The 14584-nt window shown below is 38.9% G+C and overlaps 1 protein-coding gene across 2 annotated transcripts in view; it reads left to right on the top strand.

The window, feature by feature from the left end:
• Nucleotides 1-3849: 3849 nt before the first annotated feature.
• Nucleotides 3850-14584, top strand: part of LOC109428893 (patched domain-containing protein 3) — a 318076-nt gene continuing 307341 nt past the window's right edge. For both annotated transcript variants that reach the window (XM_062855392.1, XM_062855391.1), the window contains exon 1: nt 3850-5423. The gene's annotated coding sequence lies outside the window, so the exon portion shown is untranslated. The remainder of the gene's footprint in view (nt 5424-14584) is intronic.

Raw genomic sequence — 14584 nt, 5'->3', positions numbered from 1 at the left:
GACCAACATCTTGGATATTCAAGTCGCCATTTTTGGAATCCAGAAATCATCCCATTACCAAATATACCAAAAATGCATTGTTTCAGGCCCTAAAACTCCATTTAAGAGCCGCGATTTTGAATTCGGAGCCGCCATCTTAAGTTTTAGTGGAGTTTCTGGTCTCCAGTGTTGATTTCCGCACAAAACTCGCCAACCATGATGTATCGCATGATGGGGCTAGTTTAGTTTTATATACGGCCAGTTCTACCGGTGCTGGTCCGGATCACTGAAATGGCCATAACATCGGAACGCCTTGGCCGACCTGGACCATTTTTAATAGCAAACAATTCCAGTTAGATTCAAGCTATAATCCGATAAATCGGCCAATGGGAAGTTCCTTAAAAGTGAGTGAACTTATTTTGCGCGCATACAATACATACATACATACATACATACACACATACAGACATAATCTTAATTCGTTGAACTGAGTTGATTGGTATATGCGACTTGATCCTCCGAGCCTTTTTTCGAAAAATCGTTTTTTGAGTGCACATATAGTTTTTTAGTACTTTAAGTGTACGAGAAAGGCAAAACATTACTTTCGAGCTTTTTAGCTTTAGTTATCTAACTAAACAAATAGATTCCAAGATCTTTTTTGGTAGCAAATTTAATCATCTTTCAAATGCGATAAGTTTGACCATTTTCAAGTTATAGCCAGTTTGAGACAAGCAAAGTCAAAAACATGCAAAGTTCAATTACTACGTAACGGTTGAGATTTGACCATATGCGTAAAACATTTTTTTCACCGGTCTGAACCTGTTTGCTTGCTAACGTTCATGAGGTTATCAAAAAATCCTAGCTTTGCTCTGTCGCATATATTTAGCCGCTTTCGGAGGGACACCCGGAACTGGTTACGGCACTACCGGCTGTCCCTAATGTGATCCTAACCTATTTCTTTGATAACCAGTCATCAGGTTATCAGAAAAGCCGTTATTTGTTGTAATGGTTTGATACTCTTTTATATTTGGCCACATCCGTCGAGACCCCCGGAACCGGTTCCAAACAACTAACGGTTCATACATGGTCTGATACTGTTTTCCTGCTAACCGTTCATCAGGTTATCGAAAATGCCGCTGTTTGATGTGTCGCATGGATGGGTTTGGTACTGTTTTAAATTTATCAACTTCCGGTGGGATATCCGGAACCGGTTCCAGAACACTACCGGTTCAGATATGGTCTGATACTGTTTTTCTGCTTACCGTTTCTCAGGTTATCGAAAATGTCGCTGTTGGATGTGTCGCATGCATGGGTTTGGTTCACTTTTATATTTGGCCATTTCTGGCGCGACACCCGGAACTGGTTTCGGAATACAACCGGCTGTCTCTAATGTGGTCCTAACCAATTTCTTTGATAACCAGTCATCAGGTTATCAGAAAAGCCGTTATTTGTTGTGTCGCATGCATGAGTTAGGTACTCTTTTTTATTTGGCCACATCCGCCGGGACTCCCGGAACCGGTTCCGGAACACTACTGGTTCAGATATGGACTAATATTGTTTTCCTGCTAACCGTTCATCAGGTTATCGAAAATGCCGCTGTTTGATGTGTCGCATGCATGGGTTTGGTACTCTTTTATATTTGGCCACTTCCGGTGGGACATCCGGTAGCGGTTCCGGAACATTACCGGTTCAGATGTGGTCTGATACTGTTTTCCTGCTAACTGTTCATCATATTATCGAAAAAGCCGCTGTTTGATGTGTCGCATGCATGAGTTATATTCATTTTGATATTTGGCCACTTCCGGCAGGACACCCAGAACCGGTTCTGGAACATTACCGGTTCAGATATGGTCTGCGACTATTTTCCTGCTCACCGTTCATCAGATAATCGTAAATGGCGTGGTTTGATGGGTCGCATGCATGGGTTTGGTGCATGTTCATGTCTGTCCCCTTCCAGGGGTACCGATCGGGAACACCTAAATGGCCATAACTCCGGAACGGCTGGACCGATCCGAACCATTTTCAATAGGAAACAATGGGACCAGATTCTGCGTCGAATGAGCCGTTGGTCGTTAAAATCGGTTGATATTTACTGTCTAAAAGTGAGGTGACCTTTTTTTGTACACATACACACACACATACATACACACACACACACATACACACACACAGACATCATCTCAACTCGCCGAGCTGAGTCGATTGGTATATGAAACTTGCCCCTCCGGGGGCTCTATCAAAATTTCATTTTTGGAGTGAACATATAGCCTTTCGGTACACCTTGGTGTACGAGAAAGGCAAAAAGGTGCTACATATTAAACATCGTATTTAAGATAAATTGATAAAAAACTTAACAGTGTTTGAACATTTTTCAAAACAATTTTTTGTTGATGAAGGCATATAAACCTACCTTTATGATAGGTACAAATACTAAGTACTTAAAAACAATTTCATGCTTAAAACAACATATTTTCTAAAAATTATCATTTGTCAAATAATTCAATTTTCAGAAAATGTCTCTAAATTTATAAGTTAATATTTTTTCGTTCTTGTTCGACGAACCAATGAACTCCTGAAGACCTTATCCAGCCATAAAAGTACTATATGGGAATTAAATTGTATTGAATGTGATTGAAAGCAATAAAAAGAAAATTATATCCTTATAAAACGGCCTCTGGCGCGTGGACGATTTCGACATCCATATGTTCAACGTTATACTATACTTCCAAAGATATGTGCATGAAATCAGTCTATATTCCTTTGCCATTATCAGATTAGTGGCTCTACTATACTATCCAATAGATACATGCAAGGTTAATCAGTTCGAAGTAGGGGAACGATGACTTTGAAAACTGTCGCATATTTTTGGGTCATACTGTATATTGACGAAATTACATAAATTCTAATAAAAAACAATTTTTCATTTACCTCGGCTAAACGAATGTCTAAGCAAAAAATGACATTTGAAGGGTTTTTACCCTCGTTTTTATTTCAGTGTATATGCAATTGTGATGTATCGCCTTTTCATAAAACAGTACTAAATATACTATTACTGCAATAACAAAGTTTTATCATAAAATCTTTTCTATGACTTTCCCGACACTTTTTGAAAATTTGTGGGCCTCGGCTAATTTAGTTTTTTTCAAACGAATGTCTATCACTGTATAAATCAAAAATTAAAAGTAAATCACCAAAACTTGAAAACATTCAACATCAATCACATATTTTTTGTTAGACAACTGCTCAAACATTATCGCCGCACAAGCGACAAAACGCAAACAAATCCGCCTAAAACCAACATCGCCCCAAAACGCACTGGAAGGCCGTCTAGGGTCCACACCGGACCCGTGTACAGATTAGTCGCGCACTTGCACTACGACGACATCGGCACTATTGCCAATCTGCAAATTATCATGTAATATTTAAGAAGCACCACCGACCGTAGGTATGTACGTACGTACCTACATTTGCTGCAATGGAAACCCCACGAGCCACGAGCAGGCAGCGAGAGCCATTGGCATCGCTGCTTATTGAGAAGTTTTCGGAATCGGTGAGAGAGTTGCAGCAAGAGAGAACGAACGGATCAAATCAGATCGATGCGGTTCAAACCACCCAGGACCCCTCGTGGATTCGAAAGTTTCGTCGTGAACTGATAACATGTGCTGATGCGGTCAAGTTTTGGAATTCATGTTGATTCAGGTGGTTGGATTTTCCTGAGAGAGAGAGAAAAATGGTGATTGCGCGCCACAATTCGAAGAATTTTGATTTTCGCTCTTCAATTGAAAGGAGAGAATGCCGAGAAGGGAAAGAGATTTTGTGATATAGAGCTGTGCGATATCGGGCGCGCGCGCACGGTTGGCGATCGTGTGATTGCAGGGGAGAGAAAATTCGAGAGAGTGCGTGAGCCTTTCCTCATTATCTCACTCTCTCTCGCAATTGCAACCTGTTGTGTTGTTTTTATGCTGCTATGCGTTGCTTGCACGATCGCCGAAGGGGTGGAGTGTGCAGTGTTGCTCAAGCTCATTTTCCTCGCTCGCTCGTCGTCGTTGAGGTCTAGCGAGGAGCGGTCGTCCGTCGGATCGCGTAGCGCATCGGATTTTCTGCTCGTACGGATCAAGCAGTGGCCAGTTTCGAACTTACGGTTGTTGCGCGCGCACGGGTTTTTCGCTTCCTCCCGCTACCTGCTAGACAAATGTGGATCCATTAGCAAGGGTGTCTGTAGGGGACATAGTTGAACGGATATTAACGGAGCAGCAGTCTCGCCACCCTTTTCGGGTAATTCGGCATTCCCCTCATTAGTGTGGTTGAACGACGGCGGCAGCGAAAGGAGAGTTTGGGTTTTACATAATAGCAGTTTTAATGGATTTGAAAATTCTGCACCCGAAGTGAACTGGGGTGACGAAGCGATTTGATAAGGTCGATAATTTCGTGGATTTTGCTGAATTATTTATAACACGTTGGGCGCCAATCGCTGTGAACTTTCTCCCACGTTGTTACGGATTGTGAGTTTTCGAACCAGTGAATTGTGTCGTTTGCAGTTCGTTGAAAGTTGGTGATCCTGCCCCGAGTGTTGACGGTTCAAAATGGGCGCTGGAAGTGTGTTCACGTGTTTTGTCCAGCCGCAAAATGATGCGTGAGGGCATCCCAGTACCAGTGCCAGCCTGAACGAAGGAAGCCCCAGTACTCTGCGAAACTTGAAAGTCTCCAAGACCGCCACCAGTGGAAAGTGATTGTACAGAAAACTAATCCAATGTGAAGACCAGTGCAATTTCGGAGTTTTACAATCCACCGCAATTAATGGTTCAACCGCCACGACCAAGTGCTCAACTAGTTCAAACGGAAAGTCAGTAAGTGAAGCCCCCGCCCTCCGTATTGTGAGTGAGTGAATCCGTATTGTGTGCATTGCGATGGTTTAATTGCATCAACTAGGCAAACGCAAACACCTCAACTACAACAACAGCAACGGCTTAGAAAGAGAGTTTGACGAAACGCCAAGTGACTGTGCAGCCAGTTCTGCGTGCGCCCATCCGTATTGATATTCAACTTCGATTGTGAATTATTGCGCAGGTGCTGGTGCTGCAGCGCACTGCAGTGAAGGTGGAAAGGCGGAGTAAACCGATTAAGGAGACCCTTACAGCAAAAGCAACAACAACAACGAAGACACCGACAACGATTTCGACTGTTGAAACCAAGACGGCAGGAATTTTTATGACTTTACAACCGCTGCTGTGGGACGAGGAAGAGAAGCCTTTTCCAAGTTCGAAGTGATCACCTACATTCGTGGATAGTGTTGTGTTCTGGTTTTTGGAAGTTTTCGAAACCTAGAGGAAAGGTTCGAACGACAAGACGAAGAAGACGGTGACTGGTGGTGCGCGGAAGATACCTCTGAAAACAGAATCGGACAAACTGCTGGGCAACAGGCTGCTGTGCAGAACTCATTCAAGGTAAGTGTGAACGACGGCGATGACGATGAAAGTGCAATTCGGGGAACGTTTGAATGGACGGTGTGTGGGTAATTGAAGGTTGCACAGTTCGGCCAATCTACCTGATGGGATTGCATGGGGCGAGCAGCATGGCGATACGGTAGGTCAGGGCGGTGCGCAATGAATTGCGAAATGAGAAAGGAACTTGTTTTCGTTGTTGCAGTTTTGTATTTTGAAAATGAATGTGCCGCCGGATGGGTTGAGTCAGGTGATGGTCTTTAATGAGACGGGAACTTTGAGCGGGTTGAAAGATTTTGAAGATTTTATAATTGAGTTTGCTTTGTCAGCCTCCTTGCAACATGCTGAGTAAAACGTGAAGTCATAGTTTCTGAAAGTTTTTGGTTGAAAAAGTATTTGTTGCTTTCAAAGTTTATATGTCAAATATAACCTTTCCTTTTCAAATGAAAGGGAACTGAAAAAAAAAATAACAGTCGTAGGTAACTATTATATTGTACATGAGCCTGCAAGGATTGGGTGTTGTTGTTCGTTAACCAGATATGAGCTACTCTATCGTTTGCCTGGGAGAAATGAAGCATTGAAATAACAGATAGTTATTGCTCGGCGTTAATTATAAAAAAAAATCGAAGAATGGTAGCTCCAGGATCCCTTCTAACATACCCCCTATGATTTCTCCAGTGATTGTTTCAAGGATTCGTAAGGAATTCCACCAAAGATTTTTTTTGCAATAAATCCTTCTTTTATGCATTCACAGATTTTTACTGAATTTCTCCATGGATTCGTATTCAAATTCCTCAGAAAACTCTCTAGAGGGAATTCCTTCAGCGATTGTTCTAGGGATTCTTCCAGAAATTTGTCTGGTGATTCCTCCAAAAATATTTGATAGAATTTTAGGTGATTTTCGACCGGAATACTACTAGTATACATATGTTGGCTTTCTTGGTCTAGGGTCAATCTAAACAGCTAGTTTTGGATTACCCGACGTTTCGGCCGGCTTTATTTGGCCTTTATCTAGGGAAAAACTAAAAACATTGCACATTTAATGCACATTTAAATGTGCAATGTTTTTAGTTTTTCCCTTGATAAAGGCCAAATAAAGCCGGCCGAAACGTCGGGTAATCCAAAACTAGCCGTTTAGATTGACCCTAGACCGAGAAAGCCAACATCTGTATATTTGATAGAATTTCTCAAGGAATTGCTTATACAATTTTTCGACCGGAATTCTTCCGGAAACTCATGAAAGTATTTCTTCAGAGATTTATGCTTGGTTTCTTCCAGGTAATGCAGCTCTGGCTCCTCCATTTATTTCTGGGATTCCTCCAGAAATTCCTCCTGCAATATTTCCGTGAATTCCTCCTGTAAACCTGAAAATTTCCAGCTATTCTTGCTGAAATTCCTCTAGGAGTTCTTTCTGGGACTCCTCCTGGGGCTCCTACAGACATTTATTATGCAGTTTTTCCAGGTATTCCTCCGAATATTCAATCAGGAGGTTTTTCCAGAAATTCTTCCACATGTTCCTCCGGAATTTCTGCGGAGTTTCATGCGCGTATTTTTTTTTTCAGGGATGGCTGGCATGATTCTTCCAGGAATTCCTGCGAGTTTTTTTTTTATAAATTTTACTAGGGTTTCATTTAAGAATATCTCTAGGGATTTCTTCTTGGGATTTCTATGCTATTAGATTTTAGCGCTTGCACACCCAGTATTGAAAAGCATCCTGGAAATACCAAAATTTCTTCCGGTGTTTTCTTGTCAGCATTAATATTAACAGCATATCACTGATATCATACAAATATTAAAATGGCCAGGCCCACTGTGCAGACTAGTTGGGTTTGAAGGTAATATACGGCAAACAGATTATCCACGTATGAATAGTATGAATAACATAATGTTTTGAAATTGTTAAAGGAAGAAACGGGGACAACCGTACCAAACGTTTCATAAGGGAATGAATTTTGTACATAGAATCGTAGGAAGTGGCGTCACTAAGAAGGTTAATGCACACTCCTTTCTTGCTGGTGGTTCTTCTCCTGGAATGGGATACAGGTATTTTGGCCATATGTCCTGGCTATAATGGCTAGGTTTGAGCGCCTTTGCTCGCTCTCTGAAACGAGATTGAAAAGAAAAACTTGCACGCACTAATGAAAATTTGAACATTTCCAAAAGCATTTAAAAATGATACAAAAATGGCAACGTTTTCAAAGAAGTGCACTACAATATTATTTTCAAATACTATGCTAATACAGGAACGAACTCACCAGCTACATGAAAATTGGATCATCCAAAGAGCAAACAAGCGACTTCCTTTAGAATAATCTCCGCACATTGGCGGCTATCGATTCAAGCACGGAAGCTGATGCATGATGAATTTTCACAATATGTTTTGTCGAAAATCACCACGATTTTCACTTTCTGATTAATTCAAGAGACCATTTTACACGACAACTTCGAAAGCATTTTGAAAATCAAACCCCTTAGACAATTCATTCTTTCACCAACAAACCCACTTTTGCAACACAAATAAATTCCCCCCGAGAAGATTTTTTTCCTATTTGATATACCTAAAGCCGTGTCCGATAAATTTATCACTTGAAGTTTATTATTTACTAGTGAATTTTAAATGTTTCCATTTTCACTTTCAGTTGTGTTCAACGTCATCACTGCCCAAATCTCACATCGCTCCATGGTGGAGCGCTCCCTAATTATCAGCCAAAATATTCATTTCAATCAAATAAATTAACACCACTTGCGCTGGATTCCAAATGGCTTGTCAAAACAGATTAAAACTTTTCCTCAATTGACTGTATTTCAGTCAGTCAGAAAGAAATTATGAAAATTAAACAGCACGTAAGTTAAGCATCGACTGAAAATTATAGCAGAAGCTACAAAATTACAGCCATTTACCGAGAGATGATACTGTCCGCTCAGTAATCAGCCAATCATGCGTACTGTTAACATTTTTTGAGACATATCCGCTTGAAATTTACATGCAGTAACGTAAACGAGGACAGCTACGCTCAGTCGTCTGCCTCGCTGCGGAGACTGCTCTCTCGCTCTCTGTGGCCGAAGCGGTACAACCGTTTGTTCCTTTATGGTGGAACATGTTTATCTTTGATTGCCTTCTCTTCAGCTTGGTAAGACAGCCTAGAGGGGTTAGGCGTGAACTCTCACTCGGAAGATCTGAGTTCGATTCTCGTATAAAGATTTTTTTAAGTTTCTCTGAAAAGTCGGTGCTTAATTAACACTTCTCTCAGCAATCAGCAGTGTAATTTTAAGACCACACATAAATTTCTATCAAACACGATAGAGGTCAATTTGTTACATTCAGTTCGTCATAAATTTACAGATTTTGTTCGTACTGTGTGGTCATCACTGCAGAGTATGAAACAGACAACACACAATCATCTGATTAAGGCAGCTCCTTAAAAGGATATGTAAACAGTTCAAAGGATTTCCTGAGGAAAATAAGGACATATTTCTGCAGGAGTACTTGTTCCACCAAGTTTAATTTAGTATTTTTTTTTTATTAATTACTATATTATCGTAAGGTCTTTACTGCGACAGAACCTTTTTCTTCGGCAATTATTATCTTACATAAAAAATAGGGAATGGAAACCACACTCCCAAAGCAGAATCTTGCTGAATAACCGAGCGTTTATCACGTCGGGGCTATGAGGGAAATAAATAATAAATTTTGATTTGACTTTATTGTTGAACTACACATTATCCCGCAAAAAAATTGGAGGGAATTTCATGCGTTTTCATTTACTTAGTTTAATGTTATTTAGGGAAAAAACATCAAGATAAAATTTCTCCATAAACACCTTTTTGCAAAAAAATCGAGCCATTGTGCAGTTTTCGATCCAAGTATGGATTGCAAGCAGAATGGCACTTCTTCGCAACTTCACATGGCAAAGGTCCATGTGACGCTGTTGGAGGTACTCTCAAGCGAATGGCAAAATAACAAAATTGAATTCCTTCTTTATTTCAAATGAACAATATGCAAAAATGACGGATGAACTTGAAGAGCTATACATTCACGTAAAAAGAATACCTGGCACACAAAAATTTCATTCATTTGTGCCAATTTCTGAAAATCAAATTGAAGCGAAGAAGTTTTCGAATTCAAAAGATAATCCAAAAAAGTTTACTTTGTTTCAGATAGACTAAAGATCTAATATTCAAAAAATGTTACAATAGAATGTATAAAAGAAGGATGTATATATTGTAGAAAATAAAATAATTGAATACACATGTACATATGTACATATTTCATCAAAACACAAGCGTTTTCATTGATATAAAACCCTAAAAGCAAATTTGTCTTGAGCCCCTTCCAATGTCAAGCACGTTTCCAATGTCAAGCACGTTAAGATATTAAAAAAGTAGTTGAGCCTATTAAGTTTTAATGGATTGTTATTAGGATTCTGGATACATTACTGTACGAGTTAATGCACAACACGCTAAAAAAATACATAAAATGAAAAAGTTTTTTTTAGAAAAACTTTTTTTCCTTAAAAGTGCCCATCTTGTGATGTATGGAGGAAAGTTAGGCAACTATATTGCCTTTCTTGGAAAAATATTTCAAAACATAAAAAAGTGGGCTTTTTTTTGTAAATTTACTTTTAATTTTAAAAATATATTTTTTAGCGTGTAAAAATGTATTTAGAATTTTTAAAATATTTTTTCATGAAAGCTTGGACAATTCTCTAAATGTCCCCCATACATCACTCTTTTGTACATCTTATCATATTCGAGTTATTTTTTTGTGAAGAAAAAAACGATTAAAAAACTTTGACTCTTTTTAAATGTTAGTCTAGGTTAATTTTGAAAAAACAAAATATGCAAAGTTGCTTGAAAAGGTAAAGTCTTGAAACCTACAAAATTTCACAACATTCTGAGGGGGTGCTGCCAACCCCGAAGACGAGTTGGTGCGAAATTCGTCATTACTAGTGATGATGCCGATTCTCAATGAATTTTCAACTGGGAAAGACTTTATGTTTATCTTTGAGGAGTTTTTCTTGTAAAAAGAAGTGAATTGCTTAGTAAAACAGATAACGCAAATTTTAAATGAAATTGTAACAGGGCATCTTGAAACATTTTGTAAAATAATTTTCTGATTTTTTATTGATAACCTTCTGGAATGCCAAGGTTTGCCAAGTGAGGGCATTTTTCAGCAAAATTTCGTGATGTGACTCTCAACAAAGTTACCGACATTTTTTTTTTCAAAAATCAAATTCCTAATGCAATAGTTTGATAGTTTACTAAAATATTAACACATATTGGATAACCTGGAAGCCCTGGATGAATAAAATATTTTGCGAATAATTATTTAACTTTTTGCTAATATTTTTCCATAAGCTATCATCTCCATATCTCCACGGCTATCACGTAAAGCAGTATTGATTGGTGGAAAAGGATTATAAGTCACCTGACCTAGATTCACCTTGGAAAGTGATGTAATATATGTGACTTGTTTCTAAAAACTTCAACGGATATTACAACTTTTGTTGATTAAATGCAAATGTATTGTTTATATTAACATTATATAGTCACTTCTGCTGCCACAAAAAACTTTTTCAGTCTAATTTTCATATACATTCGTAAGATTGGTATTCAGTTCAAGTTTCACAATAATAATAGGAGCATTGAACGAGCTCACCGACTGATATGCATACATGCGATTAAATTTTAACTTTCCTATACAACGATGACCCATTATTTTGTATATTTACACCTCAGGAATCTGAAATGGTGTGATTTGATGAGATCCTTTAGTTCTGCTGCTTGACATATTATTGACAGTCAACCAGTGATCGTATAAGATGTTGCATAAGATGCTAAAGTGGAGGCGATATACGTACATTTTACATGCGCCTAAATGGAGGCATGCACGCATATGACATCCACTTTATCATCTTTTGCAACATCTAATACGATTAGTGGTTGTCTGGGTTATCACTTGCATTGATTTTGTTAACTTTCGAAATTCTGATGAAGCATCGAACACAGGTTCTGCAAAACTATCGATAGTCTCTAAAGTCGTATGTTTATTTCCTATTTTCTTGCTAACCTTTAATCAGATGATCAAAAAAGTCGCGGTTTGATGCGTCGAATGCATGAGTTGGTTTACTTTTATATTTGATCACTTCCAGCGGAACACCAGGATCCGGTTCCGGAACACTTCCGGTTCAGATATGGTCTTAGACCATTTTCCGTCCATTAGGTTATCGAAAAAGTCGGTATTTGATGTGTCATATGAATGGGTTTGATTCACTGTTACGATTGACCACTTTCGGCGGGATACCCGGAACCGATTCCACGACACTACCGGTTGGCACAAATATGTTCTGTGACTATTTTGATGCCATCTGTTAAATTGTTTGTCAAAAACGCCGCATTTTGATGTTTCGCATGTATGCGTTTGGTTCTATTTAACATTTAACGTTTCCGGCTGGACAGGAAACACTACCGGTTCTAACTTATGTAGTCTGTGCTTATTTTCTTGCTAACCGTTTATCAGATTTTCGAAAAAGCCGTGCTTTGATGTACCGCATGCATGAGATTGGTTCTCTTTTATATTTGGCCACTTCCGGCGGGACACCCGGAACCGGTTCCGGAACACTACCGGCTCAAATATCGTCTGAGACTATTTTCCTACTTACCGTTTATCAGATTTGCCAAAGTTTGATGTGCCGAATGTATGGGTTTGATTCACTCTTATATTTGGCCACCTCCGGTGGGATACCCGGAACCGATTGCGGAACACTACTGAATCGAATACGGTCTGAGACAATTTTCCTGCTTACCTACCGTTCATCAGGTCATCGAATATGCCGCGGTTTGATGTGTCGCATGCACGGGTTTGGTTCACTCTTATATTTGGCCACTTTCAGCGGGACATCTGGAACCGATTCCGGAACACTATCGGTCTGAGACTATTTTCCTACTAACCGTTTATCAGGTTTTAAAAAATGCCACAGTTTGATGTGCCGAACGCATGGGATTGATTCACTTTTATATTAGGCCACTTCCGGCGGGACACCTGGAACCGATAACGGGACACTATCAGTTCAGATATGGTCTGAGACTATTTTCCTGCTTACGTTTCATCAGATTACCAAAAATGCCGTGGTTTGATATGCCGCATGTATAGGTTTGTAGCATTTTCATATCTGGCCCCTTCCTGGGGTACCGGTCTGGAATACCTAAATGGTCATAACTCCGGAACGGCTGGACCAGTCTTGTTAGAGATCACAGTCATTGACACCTTTTCGTCGATATTCGGCTGCTTTTGTCTCCGACATTCGCAACACAAGCAATCAAACTACCGTACGAAACAAAAATGTCAAACGAATGCACTTAACCACGATTGCGCCTTCGGAAGACGGTTCGGCTTTTGTTATTCCTGTCTTCTTCCACAATGAGAGCTGTGTTGGCCATATGTGTGTCGTATAGAATTCAACAAACAAGAATAAACTGATATAAACATACATAATCGGAATTGACTGAAATCCATGCGAAAAGCCAGAATTAAACAAATGTCATCGTGTCAGACGACATTGATTTGACCCTTGTTTATGTTTATTGATCTTCGTCCTACCGTTGTGCGTAAGAGGCAACGGTAGCGCATGAATGTAACAAAGCGAGCTGACACCCGACCGCGGCACCGAAATGAAGGTAGTGAAAAGTGCCGAATTTTTGCAAGACTGGGCTGGACCGACCCGAACCATTTTGTTCATGTAAAAAAATATAACCTTTGCCATTGACTCTAGCATTACTTTTGAAAAGCGGTAAAGCAAAGAATTCTTGATTTTGTTTGGATTATTGTAATTTACCTGTTTCTTTGATTGATTTGGAGTCATCGGTAATATTTTATCATATTGGAAAAGCTTGCACTTTTTTGAAATACAACACTTGAGATTAAATTAGGAAATTTTCATTGACAAATACTTTTAATTTAAAATGCCTTAATTTTTATAATTGTTGTATAGGGTTTTATTTTTATTTTTTTGCAATAAAATGGATGTGAAGCAACATTTTTATAATTGAGTAAATGACCACGTACAGATAATTGTGATAACTTACATGAGAATCAAAATGTTCCTTTTTTTGCAAAAAAATAAAATGCTAAATTTTCAAAATTGATAAATGTTTGTTTTGGCTGAGAATATCTGTCATGTCTTTATTTGAATTTCGTTGCTTAATGCTAATTTCTCCCTGCAAAGAGCGCTTACAATATGTGTTCAATTCGTACCTTCAACAAATATTTTCCATAAGGAAGAAGCAAGGAGGATCCAAAAACGAAAATAGTGATTTGTCTATTTTATTCATCAAAAAAAGTTTTCATGATTTTTATGCCTTCCTACATTTTTTTTGCATTTCTTTTACTGAAAACACGACGTCGCCAAAGTTTCATTTTTCATTTTCTTGGTTCCTCCAAGACCAGGGATTCCAAAAACCCAGCGCTCACGATAAAGAATCATAGCTTAATAAACCTGGGGTAAATAGTGAAAGACCATGCCTGTGCTACCGAGGCCCAGTAATCGAATCCCACTCCCCTTCTGAATCAAAACAAAAGCGTTGGACTCACGGTGAAAAAGCTAAGATTTTAAATCTCGTAAATACAGATAAAAAAGAACCATTCTGAACATAGTTTGCTATAAAATTGATGTAACAAAAAAAAACAAATTATTTGCCGAAACCCAAAGGCAACATCTAAATATAACAGAAATTGAAGGAAATACCAACCGTTGACACAATTTGGCAACCTGTTGTTATGTCTTTCTGGATCAAAGCTGAAACTGACTTTTTGTTCTGCAGACAAATGTTCAAACTTTTCAAGCTCTGTTATCCAGTCTTCAATATTTTGAAGAATGTTCCAAAATTAGTTAAGATAAAAACATTGGGAAAATATGATTTTACAAAATCGATAGCTTTATGAAGACAAACAAATTAGTGTAACGATTCCATGTTGTCTTAACGGTAGGATAACAGAAATTTTTTAACACATTTGTTAAGGACAGACTTGTTAGAATTCAAAAAAGGGCCACAATGTCCGACATTGACACCTACTCACGCTTTTGAGCGCACACGTATCTTCGTAAGCAAACCCAGCGCATCTTAAGCTTGTTACAAGTGAGCAAGAACAAAATAAAAGTTGCACT

The sequence above is a fragment of the Aedes albopictus genome, chromosome 3, assembly GCF_035046485.1.
Source record: "Aedes albopictus strain Foshan chromosome 3, AalbF5, whole genome shotgun sequence".
In the NCBI taxonomy this organism is placed as follows: Eukaryota; Metazoa; Arthropoda; class Insecta; order Diptera; family Culicidae; genus Aedes; species Aedes albopictus.
The sequence above is the reverse complement of the archived record's forward strand: the minus strand, read 5'-3'. Positions and strand labels throughout refer to the sequence as shown.